At 36.7% G+C, this 13,188-nt stretch overlaps 1 protein-coding gene across 5 annotated transcripts in view; it reads left to right on the top strand.

Moving 5' to 3' along the window:
* Positions 1-13,188, top strand: part of HEPH (hephaestin) — a 107,409-nt gene that overhangs the window by 71,397 nt on the left and 22,824 nt on the right. The window lies entirely within an intron of this gene.

Below are 13,188 nucleotides of genomic sequence, written 5' to 3'. Positions count from 1 at the left end.
GTAGCAGTTTTTAATGTGTGCTGGAAAGGTATTTAAAAAGGGTACCTAGAAAGGACATCTAAAATTGTAGCATAGTAGGTGGACCCAGGACTCCTCTTGTCCACTGAACAAAAATAGATAACATTTGGATCATTCTGAATACTTAAGAGATCAGCCTATGAATGGACAAAACACATTCCACAAATAGAGGAAGAGAAGAGCCACACTGAGGAAGTCAAGAAATATAGAGACATAGTTTAGGGGAGAAATGGATTGTGTGTGCTGCAGAGGGGAGGGAGCCCTGGTCACAAGAAAAGACACATGAAAGTGGAGCACAGAGGGTAATGAAAGGGAGAACATGTCTTCAAAGCCATGAGCTGGAAAAATGATAAGAGCTGATTTTCATGAGTTTTTGTAATAAGCAGGGCTTAAAGACTGGAGTTTTAAAGGTCAACAGGCAACTAAGGCATTCAGGGGGGAGATTGCTCTTCTTGGAGCACATCTGTAAGAGATGGTGTTCATAGAGATGCCTCTTTGGTGATAAAAGAGCCAGCAGGTGCCATATCCCTCCCCTGCCCCTTCATATAGGCACAGAGCCACCTGCCAAGGGCAATTTGGCCCAACACATGCTGCCTAGCATGCTTGCTCCAAGTCCCATGCCCCTGTGTTCTGGTGCAACTGCCTGTCTTGAGTAAATCTGCATTAGTTCCAGCACAAGAAGACCCTTCCAAGAAGACCAGTGTAGGTCTTCCTGCCCCCATATCACATTCTTAAAGTTTGTAGTTTTAAATGTCGGCAGGCATGGATGGAATAGAGCCTGGAAGGCACTGAGATGCTCCTAGAGAGAAGTCAGGAAAAAACCTAGAGACAGACAACATGAAGACAGCAATCTGAAAAACACCTGGAATGCACAGGAGGAAATTATTTTCTCCTCTGGAAGTGATTTCCTGAAAGCAACAAGCAAATAAACACCTCTGCTGGGACAAAGGAACTGGCTGTTGCCATTGCCCTACCTCAGCATAAGCACAGAACCACTGCAGTAGTGTCTACACAGAGCACAGAACTGACACTGGCTGCCTAACCTGCTTACACCAAGTCTCATACCCATGCATTCTGCCAGTACTGCCCTTCTTGGTCAAGCTTGAGTAACTCCCAGTGAGTAGGACCCTTACCCAGAAGACCAGCAGAAACCCCCAACCACACCATATCTCCCAAATGGAGATATATGCAAGACTTCAGTGCTAGAAGAAGTATTAGGTATCATTTAACACCCAGATCTGTGCACACCTAGATAAACCTCACTGCATTCTGTCTAATGTCCAAACTCTGCCATAAGCAGGCAAGGAAAGTCTCTGCAGAGGACTGTCCTGAAGAATAGAGCAACCAAAACACATCAGCAGAGTGAACGCAGTACACAAAAGAGACACTCTGAAGTTCCAGGCCATGGACACTATATGGCCTCTTCTTCATAAAGCCATTATTCTCAGAAATAAGAAACAAACCAGGATTTTATAGCACAGAGAAGACAGTAACTTAAACAAAAATACCAAGATGAGAGAATTTATCCCAAATGAAACAAGATAGGATCATGGCCAGAGATCTAATCAAAACAGATATAACTAACATGCCTGGAACTGAGTAGGAAAATTAGAGAGGGAGACAAACCATGAGAGACTCCTAACTCTGGGAAACAAAGGGTTGCAGAATGGAAGGTGGGTGGGGGAATGGAGTAGCTGGGTGATGGGCATTGAGGAGGGCACTTGATGGGATGAGCACTGGGTGTTATACAATATGTTGGCAAATTGAATTTAAATTAAAAAAGTAAAATTAATTAATTAAAAAACTAACATGCCTGATGGAGAATTTAAAGAACCACAAGGATACTCTCTGGAATTGAGAAAAAATGGAAAACTTAAGGGAAGCCCTTAAGGCAGAGATAAAAGAGTTAACAAAGAATAAGCCAGAAATGAAAAAAAAAACCACAATAATTGAGATTTGAAACAGACTGGATGTAATGAACACAATGATAGAAGAAGCAGAGGGACAAATATATGATATAGAAGATAGAATATTGGAAAATAATGAAGCTGAACAAAAGAGAGAAAGAATAATTATGGAACATGAGAATAGATTACAGAAATCAGTGATGCCATCAACCATAAAAGAATTTATATCATAAGAAGGAAAAGGAGAAGAGAAAGAAAAAGAGGATGAAAAATTTATTTGAGGAAATTATAGCTGAATACTTCCCCAAACTAGGGAAAGAGACAGACATTCAAATCCAAGAAGCACAGAAAATACCCATTAAAATAAACAAAAGTAGACCAATATCAACAGACATTGTAATTAAATTTGAAAAAATATAGTAATACAGAAAAAACTCCTAAAGGCAGAAAGACAAAAGAAATCTGTAACGTAAAAAGGAAGACTCATCTAAGCTGCAGATCTCTCCGCAGAAATTTGGCAAGCCAGAGAGTATGATATATTCAAAGTGTTGAATGAAAAAAAAAATCTGCAGCCAAGAATGCTCTATACAGCAATGTTATCATTCAGAATAGAAGGAGAGATAAATAGTTCTCAAACAACAACTAAAGGAGACTATGACCACTAAACCAACCCTGCAAGAAATATTAAAGGGGACACTTTGAGTGTGAAGAAAAGACCAAAAGTGAAAAGAAAGTAAATAATCAGAGAAAATCTCCAGAGAAATGGCAATAACACATATCTATCAATAATAATTCTGAGGGGATCCCTGGGTGGCGCAGCGGTTTGGCGCCTGCCTTTGGCCCAGGGCACGATCCTGGAGACCTGGGATCAAATCCCACGTCCGGCTCCCGGTGCATGGAGCCTGCTTCTCCCTCTGCCTGTGTCTCTGCCTCTCTCTCTCTCTCTCTCTCTCCCTGTGTGACTATCATAAATAAATAAAAATTTAAAAAAATAATAACTCTGAATGTAAATGGACTAAACCTTCAATCAAAAGACATAGGGTGTGAGAATGGAAAAAAAAACTATATATATATATATATATATATATATATATATATATATATATTCTGCCTACACTCATTTTAGGCCTAAAGTCACCTGCAGATTGAAAGAGGGGATGGAGAAACATTTATCATGCAAATGGATATCAAAAGAAAACTAGAGGAGCAATACTTGTATCAGACATCTAGACTTTAAAACAAAGACTGTAACAAGAGATGAAGAAGAGCACTATATCACAATAAAGGGGACTATCCAACAAGAAGATCTAAAAACTAAATATTTATGCCTCCAACTTGGGTGCATCCAAATATATTAAACAGTAACAAATATAAAGGAACTTACTGATAATAACGCAATAATAATAGGGTACTTTAATACCCCACCTACAGCAATGAACAGATCATCTAAGAAGAAAATCAACAGGGAAACAATGGCTTTGAATGACACACTGGACCAAATGGACTTCACAGATATATTCAGAACATTTCATCATAAAGCTGCAGAATACAAATTCTTTCCAAATGCACATGGTATATTCTCCAGAATAGACCACATACTAGATCACAAATAAGGCTTCAAATTTTAGAAAAAAATGAGACAATACCATACATATTTTTTATCATGGTTCTATGAAACTTGAAGTCAACCACAAGAAAAAATTTGGAAAGGCCACAAATACATGGAAGTTAAACAACATGCTACTAAAGAACGAGTGGATCATCAGGATATCAAAGAAGAAATTTTTAAAAAGCACAGGGAAACAAATAAAAATGAAACCACAACGCTCCAAAAACTTTGTGGTGCAGCAAAAGTACTCATAAAGGGGAAGTATATAGCAGTAGAGGCCTGTCTCAAAAACAAAACAAAACAAAACAAAGAATCTCAAATAAACAACCTAACATTACATATAAGGAAAAAGAAATTAAACCTAAAGCCAACAGAAGAAATGAAATAATAAATATTAGAGCAAAAATAAATTGTATAGAAGATAACAACAATGAAAGACCAAACCAAACCAAACAAACCTGAAAAAAACAATAGGATAGATCAATGAAACCAGGAACTGATTCTTTAAACTAATTAATAAAATTGATAAAAGTCTATCCAGACTTATCAAAAAGAAAGGAGAAAGGACCCAAATAAATAAAATCACAAAAAGAGAGGAGAAATAACAACCAACACCACAGAAATACAATTATAAGAGAATATGATGGAAAATTATATGCAAATTGACAACCTGAAAGAAATAAATAAATTGCTAGAAACATATAAACTACCAAAACTGAAACAGGAAGAAATAGAAAATTCAAACACTAGATCAAAGAAATTGAATCAGTAATCAAAAATCTCACAACAAACAGCACCTGTGTGGCATAGTTAGCATCTGACTCTTGGTTTTGTCTCAGGTCATGATCTCTCAGTTGTGAGATCCATGCTCAATTGCAAGATCCTAGGGTAGTTCTGTTTTTAACGTCATTAATTAATTTGGGAGAGAGGGAGGGACAGAGGGAGGGATAGAGAATCTTCAGCTGGCTCCATGCCAAACTCAGAGACCAACATGAGGTATGATCTCACAACCCTGAGATCATGACCTAAGCCAAAAGAAAGATTCTGATGCTTTACCAAATGAACCACCCAAGTGCCCCTTATTTTTAACTTTTGAAGAACCTCCATACTGTTTTCCAGATTGGCTGCACCAGTTTGCTTTCCTGCCAATAGTTTAAGAGGGTTCCTCATTCTTCACATCCTTGCTGACATTTGTTGTTGTGTTGTTGAATTTAGCCTATCCGAATGGTATGAAATGATATCTCATTGTAGTCTTGATTTGCATTTCTCTCATAATAGGTGACAATAAGCATCTTCTCATGTATCTGTTGGTCATCTCGATGTTTTCTTTGGAAAAATGCCTATTCATGTCTTCTGCCCATTTTTAGTTGGATTTTTTTTTGAGTGTTGTGTTTTATAAGTTCTCTATATATTTTAGAAACTAGCCCTTTATCAGTTGTTATTTGCAAATATTTTACCCCATTCAGCAGGTTGCCTTTTAGTTTTGTTGATTATTTGCTTTGCTGTGCAGGAGCTTTTTATTTTGATGATGTTCTAATAGTCTATTTGTCCTTTTGCTTTCCTTGTCTGAAGAAATATATCTGGAAAGAAGTTGCTACAGCCAATATAGATTTGCTCTGGATTCAAGGATTTTTATGGTTTTAGATCTCACATTAAGGTCTTTAATTCATTTTGAATTTATTTTTGTGTATGGTTTAAGAAAGTGGCCCAGTTTCATTTTTGACATGTTACTATCCATTTTCCCGACACCATTTTTGGAAGAGACATTCTTTATGTCATTGTATATTCTTTTCTACTTTGTTGAAGATTAACTGCCCATATAGTTGTGGGCTCATTTTTGGGCTTTCTAGTTTAATCTATTGAACTGTGTGTCTATTTCTGTACCAGTACCATACTGTTTGAATTACAGCAGCTTTGTAATATAACTTGATGTCAGGAATAGTGATGCCTCCAGCCCTGCTTTTCTTTTTCAAGGTTGCTTTGGCTATTTGGGGTCTGTCGTGGTTTCATACAAATTTTAGGATTGATTTTTCTAGCTCTGTGAAAAAATGCTCATGGAATTTTGATAGGAATTGCATATAATATTTAGATTGCTTTGGGTAGTAGAGACTCTTTAACAATATTTATTCTTCCAATACATGAGCATAGAATGTATTTACATTTCTTTGTGTCATCTTCAATTTCTCTATAGTTTTAAGAGTAAAGTACTTCACCACTTTGGTTAGATTTATTCTAAATATTTTATTGTTTTTGTGTAATTGTAAATGGTATTAATTCCTTAATTTCTCTTTATACTGTTTCATTATTGGCATATAGAAATGCAACAGATTTCTGTACCTTGATTTTGAATCCTATGAGTTCACCAAATTTGTTTATCAGTTCCAGAAGTTTTTTGGTGGAAACTTTTGGGTTTTTAATGTGTAGTATCATGAAATCTGCAAGTAGTGGAAGTTTTACTGCTTCATTACTGATTTGGATGCTTTTTTATTGCTCTTTGTTGTCTGATTGCTGAGGCTAGGTCTTCCAGTAGTATGTTAAATAACAGCAGTGAGAGTGGACATCCCTATCTTGTTCCTGACTGTAGAGGAAAAATTCTGTTTTTCCACAATGAGGATATTAGCTGTGGATTTTTCACATATGCTGTTTATTATTTTGAGGTATGTTCTCTCAAACTCAACTTTGCTGAGGGTCTTTATTGTGAATGGATGGTGTACTTTGTCAAATGCTTTTTCTTCATTTAATGAAATGATCATGTGGCTCTTATCATTTATTTCATTAATGTGATGTATCACGCTGATTGCTTTGTGAATATTTAACCACCCTTGCAACCCAGGAATAAATCCCAATTGCTTGTGGTGAATGATTTTTTTTAATGTATTACTGGATTTAGTTTGCTAGCATTTTATTGAGAATTTATGCATTTGTGTTCATCATGGATACTGGCCTGTAGTTTTCTTTCTAAGCGGTGTCTTTATCTGGCTTGGTATCAGGGTAATAATGGCCTTATAGAATAAATGGAGAAGTTCCTTCCTTTCCTAGTTTCTGGAATAGTTTCAGAAGAGTAGATATTTTTTTAAAGATTTTATTTATTTATTTATTAGAGAGAGAGAGAGAGAGAAAGAGAGAGAGGCAGAGACACAGGCAGAGGGAGAAGCAGGCTCCATGCAGGGAGCCCAATGTGGGACTCGATCCCGGGTCTCCAGGATCAGGCCCTGGGCTGAAGGCGGCGCCAAACTGCTGGGCCACCCGGGCTGCCCCAGAAGAGTAGATATAGACTCTTCTTTACATGTTTGGTAGAATTTGCCTTTGCCTATGAGGCAATTTGGTCCTCAGATTTTATTTTTTGGGAGTTTTTTCTTTCTTTCAAGGTTTTATTTTTAAGTAATCTCTACACCCAACGTGCTGCTCTAACTTTCAACCCTGAGATCTAGAGTTGCATGCTTTCCCAACTGAGCCATCCAGGAGCACTCTGTTAGATGTCTTTTGATTACTGATACAATTTCTTTTGTTATCAGTCTGTTTAAATTTTCTATTTCTTCCTTTTACAGTTTTTATAATTTATATGTTTCTAGAAATGTATCTAGCTCTTCCAGGTTGTCCAATTTGTTGGCATATAGTTTTTCATAATATTTTCCTATATTTATTTGTATTTCTGTGGTGTTGTTATTTTTTCTCTCTCCTTTGTGATTTTTAAATACTTGGTTCTTTTGTCTTTTATTTCTGATATGTCTGAATAGAGATTTATCACTTTTGCTAATTTTTCAAAGAACCATCCCCTGGTTTCATTCATCTGTTCAACTGTTTGTTATTGTTCTTTTTGTTGTTTTGTCTCTATATCATTTATTTCCACTCTAAACATTATTATATCCTTCCTTCTACTGGCTTTAGGCTTTGTTTTTTGTTCTTTTTCTAATTCTTTTAGGTGCAAAGTTAGGTTGTTTATTTGAGATTTTGGTTGTTTTTTGTGGTAGGCCTGTATTGTTATAGACCCTCTTAGGATCTCTTAGGTACCTCCTAGGACCACTTTTGCTGCATCCCAAAGCTGTCAGATTATCATGTTTTTAATTTTCATTTGTTACCATGTATTTTTAAAAATTTATCCTTTGATTTCCTGGTTAACCCATTCATTGTTTATTAGCATATTGATTAGCCTCCATGTATTTGTGGTCTTTCCAGATTTTTTCTTATGGTTGACTTCTAGTTTCATAGCATTGTGGTCCGAAAAATTGCATGGTAAAAGACTTCAGTCTTTCTGTATTTGTTGAGGCCTTATTTGCAATCTAATATGTGATATATCCCAGAGAATGTTCTATGTGTACTTGAAAATAATGTGTATTCTGCTGTTTAATGATGGAATGTTTTGAATATATCTGTTATGGCCATCTGGTCTAGTGTGTCCTTCAGATCCATTGCTTCCTTGTTCATTTTTCTATTTAGATGATCTCTCCATTGGTTTAAGTGGGTGTTAATTCCCTATTATTACTGTATTTTTGTCAATTAGTTCCTTATTTTTGTTATTGTTTTATACATTTGGATGCTTCTGTCTTGGGTGCTTAATATTTAAAGTTGTTACATATATTTTTTGGATTCCCCCCTTTATTATGATATACTGCCCTTCTTCGTTTCTTGTTATAGTCTTTGTTTTGAAGTCTAGTTTGTCCAATAGAAGTATTTCTACCCCTGGTTCCTTTTGGTATTAAATTTTATGATAAACGTTTCTCCATCCCCTCCCTTTCAATCTATAGATGTCTTTATATCTAAAATGAATCTCTTATAGGCAGCATATAGATGGGTCTTGGGTTTTTTTTAATCCATTCTGGCACCCTATATCTTTAGATTGGAGTCTTTAGTCCACTGACATCCAAAGTAATTATTGATAGATATGTGTTTATTGTCATTATATTATTTCTTTTGTTGTTTCTGGAGATGTTCTCTGATCCTTTTTTGTCTTTATCTTTTTCATGTTTTGCTGCTTCTATTTAGTTATATTTTTGGATTTTTTTCTCTTGATTCTTTGCAAGTTTATTAATGGTTTCTGATATGTTGTTACCATTATGTTGTATATAACCTTTTCTGGAAATAGCAGTCTATGTTAAGGTAATGGTCATTCAAGTTTGAACCCATTAATTTCTTCTCTCCTCCAAACATTTCAGGTAAGTGTTATTATATTTTATATCATTTCTGTGTGTGTCAGTTCCTTCAATGATTTTTTACAGAAATATTCATTTTTACTGTTTTTGTGTTTCCTGCCTTTACACTGTCATTTTTGGTTTCTCCTTTGCATTCAGAGTGTCCCCTTTAATATTTCTTACAGGGTTAGTTTAGTGGTCATGAACTCCTTTAATTTTTGTCTGGGAAGCTCTTTATCTCTCATTTTATTTTTTAAAAGTTTTTTTGCATTTAATTTTTTATTTTAATTTAAATGTAATTTAAGTAACATACTGTATTATTAGTCTCAGAGGTGGAATTTGGTGATTTACTAGTTGCTTGTAACACCCAGTACCCATTACTTCAAGTGCCCTCCCTAATTCCCATTACCCTATTACCCCATCACCTAATTACCCCATCCCTCCAGCCACCTCCCTTCCACCAACCCTTAGTTTGTTTCCTATAGTTAAGAGTCGCTCATGGTTTCCCTCCCTCTCTGTTTTCATCTTATTTTATTTTTTCCTTCCCTTCCCCTGTGTTCATATCTTTTGCTTTTTAAATCCCACATATGAGTGAAATCATACGGTATTTGTCTTTCTCTGACTGACTTATTTCACTTAGCATAATACCTTCTAGTTCCATCTATGTCACTGAAAAAGGCAAGGTTTCATTCTTTTTGATTGCCGAATAATACAGAATACCGTAAAGTAGAATTATTTATCCATTCATCTGTCGATGAACATCTAGGCTCTTTCCATAACTTGGTTATTATAGATAATGCTGCTATAAACATCGGGGTGCATGTTTCCCTTTAATTAGTGTTTTTCCATCCGTTGAGTAAATACCTAGTAGTGTAATCACTGGATCATAGGGTAGTTTTACTTTTAACTTTTTGAGGAACTTCTGTACTGTTTTCCAGAGTGGCTGCACCAATTTGCATTCCTACCAACAATGTAAAAGGGTTCCCCTTTCTCTGCATTCTAGCCAATATCTGTTGTTTCCTGAGTTGTTAATTTTAGCAATTCTGACTGGTGTGAGGTGATTATCTCATTTTGATTTGTATTTCCCTGATGCTGAATAGTATTGAGCATTTCATGAACAGACAGTTCTCTAAAGAAGACATACATATATCCTTCTATTCTGAATGATAACCTTCTTGGATAAAATATTCTTGGCTGCAGATTTTCCCCATTCATCCCTTTGAATATATTATACCACATCCTCTGGCTTGCCAGGATTCTGTTGAAAAATCTCTAGCTAGCCATATGGGTTTGCCCTAGTAAGTAAAAACTTCTTTTGTCCTGCTGCTTTTACATTTTTATTTATCATTATATTTTGTCAATTTAATTACAATATGTCTTGGTGTTGTCCTGTTTTAGTTGATTTTGATGGTAATTCTCAGGATATCTGTTTCTTTCCCCTAGATAAGGAAAGTTTTCATCTATTATTTCTTCAAATAATTTTTCTGCGCCCTTTTTTTGTCTTCTTTTGGGACTCCTATAATAGGAATGTTATTACAGTTGATGGAGTCATTGAGTTCCCTCAGTTCATTCTCGTGTTCATAATTATTCTTTTTCTTATTTTGTTCAGCTTCATTACTTCCCATTACTTTGTTTCCTCGGTCACAAATCCATTCTTCTGCTTCTTCTAGCCTGTTGTTCATGCATCAAACATGAAACATTGTTTATTGCAGTCTTCATCTCTGATTGTTTCTTTGTTAACTCTTATCTCGGTGGTAAGGGTCTCACTGATGTCTTCTATTTTTTTTCTCAAGCCAAGTGAGTACCCTTATAATCATTATTTTAAATTCTTCATCCAGCATGTTACTTAGATCTATGGCTGTGGCCTATCTTTTGCTTTCATTTGGGATAAATTCCTCTTCATATTTTGTCTGTTTGCCTTCTTCTGTGTTTTGGAAAAACCAGTTATGTCTCCTGCCTCTAAAAGTAATGTCCTTATGAAGATGTTATGTATTTCCTGGGGCCTGGTGCTTCAGGGAGTTTCTCTGGTGTGTGCTGCATACACTCTGCTGTTGTGTTTTGGCAGTTCTTTCCTTCGGGCCAGTCTATAGAGGTTCTCCTTGCCTGTTGTGGGCAGTGATTGGTTCTGGCCTGAATGTGGTGAGTTTTAATTGGGTGCAGTCTTCTGCTTGTGAAATGAACCTTGTCATCACCTTTGCAGGAAGTGAGGCCCTGCAAACTTTCTGATCCAGAGACATGGTATGTGCAGGTGTTTGTTCCACTCTTCTTGGGCAAGTGCACACCACACTGGGACTGAGGCACATGTGAGTGTGAAGGAGGGAAGTTTCACTAGAGCGCAGGTGATAGGCCTTGGTGTAAGCATGTAGAGAACCAGTAATGGTACTATGCTGCTTCCCACAGGTGGCTCTGGGTTTATACTGAGAGGTAGGAGAGGAACATGGTGTTGGCCAGTGCCTGTGTTCCTAGAGAGGTGTCTCCCTGAACATTGACTCTCAGCAACACACTCTGAGAAGAGCAAATTATCTCCCTACTATGTGCCTCAGGCATTATTCAGATATCTGTTTCCATGATGGCTGCCCCAGAAATGTTTTCCTTTCTTTTTTACTTTTTTGCATATTTATTTTATTGAAGTTCAATTTGTCAACATATAGCATAACACCTAGTACTCATCCTGCTAAGTGTTCCCCTCAGTGCCCATCAGCCAGTCACCCCAACCCCCCGCCCACCTCCACTTCAACTACCCAGAGTTGCACATTTCCCAGAGTTAGGTGTCTCTCATGTTTGGTCACACTCACTGATATTTTCACTCATTATCTCTCCTTTCCCTTTATTCCCTTTCACTAATTTTTATATTCCCCAAATGAATTAGACCATATAATGTTTGCCCTTTTCGATTTACTTATTTCACTCAGCATAATACCCTCCAGGTCCATCCACGTTGAAGCAAATGGTGGGTATTTGTTATTTCTAATGGCTGAGGAATATTCCATTGTATACATACACCACATCTTCTTTATCCATTCATCTTTTGATGGACACCAAGGCTCCTTCCACAGGTTGGCTATTGTGAACATTGCTGCTATAAACATCAGGGAGCAGGTGTCCCAGAGTTTCACTGCATCTGTATCTATGAGGTAAATCTCCAATAGTGCAATTGGTGAGTTATAAGACAGATCTATTTTTAACTCTTTGAGGAACCTCCAAACAGTTTTCCAGAGTGGCTGTACCAGTTCACATTCCCAAAAACAGTGCAAGAGGGTTACCCTTTCTCCACATCCTCTCCAACATTTGTTGTTCTTGTCTTGTGAATTTTCACCATTCTCACTGGTGTGAGGTGGTATCTCATTGTGGTTTTGATTTGTATTTCCCTGATGACCAGGGATGTGGATCATTTTCTCATGTGCTTGTTGGCCATGTCCATGCCTTCCTCTGTGAATTTCTGTTCATGTCTATTGCCCATTTCAGGATTGGATTGTTTGTCTCTTTGCTGTTGATTTGAATAAGTTTTTAGAGATCTTGGATACCAGCCCTTTATCTGATAGGTCATTTGCAAATATCTTCTCCCATTCTATAGGTTGTCATTTACTTTTGTTGACTGTTTCTTTTGCTGTGCAAAAGCATTTTATCTTGATGAAGTCCCCCAAATTTTTGCTTTTCTTTCTCTTGCCTTCATGGATGTATCTTGCAAGAAGTTGCTCTGGCCAAGTTTAAAAAGGGTGTTTCCTGTGTTTTCCTCTAGGATTTTGATGGATTTTTGCCTCACATTTAGATCTTTCATCCATTTTGAGTTTATCTTTGTGTATGGTGTAAGAGAATGGTCTAGTTTCATTCTTCTGCATGTGGATGTCCAATTTTCCCAGCACCATTTATTGAAGAGACTGTCTTTTTTCCAGTGGATAGTCTTTCCTCCTTTGTCGAATATTAGTTGACTGTAAAGTTGAGGGTCCACTTCTGGAATCTGTATTCTGTTCCATTGATCTATGTGTCTGATTTTGTGCCAGTACCACACTGTCGTGATGACCACAGCTTTGTAGTACAAACTGAAATCTGGCATTGTGATGACTCCGGCTCTGGTTTTCATTTTTAATATTCCCTTGGTATTAGGGGTCTTGTCTGAATCCACACAAATCTTAAGATGATTTGTTCCAACTCTCTGAAGAATGTCCATGGTATTTAGATAGGAATCGCAATGAATGTGTAAATTTCCCTGGGTAGCATGGGCATATTCACAATATTAATTCTTCCAATCCATGAGCATGAAATATTTTTCCATCTCTTTGTGTCTTCTTCAATTTCTTTCAGAAGTGTTCTATAGTTTTTAGGGTATAGATCCTTTACCTCTTTGGTGAGATTTATTCCTAGGTAACTTAAGCTTTTGGGTGCAATTGTAAATGGGATTGACTCCTTCATTTCTCTTTCTTCAGTCTCATTGTTAGTGTAGAGAAATGCCACTGACTTCTGGGCATTGATTTTGTATCCTGCCACACTGCCAAATTGCCGTATGAGTTCTAGCAATCTTGGGGTG

Source organism: Canis aureus, chromosome X (assembly GCF_053574225.1).
Source record: "Canis aureus isolate CA01 chromosome X, VMU_Caureus_v.1.0, whole genome shotgun sequence".
Taxonomy (NCBI): Eukaryota; Metazoa; Chordata; class Mammalia; order Carnivora; family Canidae; genus Canis; species Canis aureus.
The sequence above is the reverse complement of the archived record's forward strand: the minus strand, read 5'-3'. Positions and strand labels throughout refer to the sequence as shown.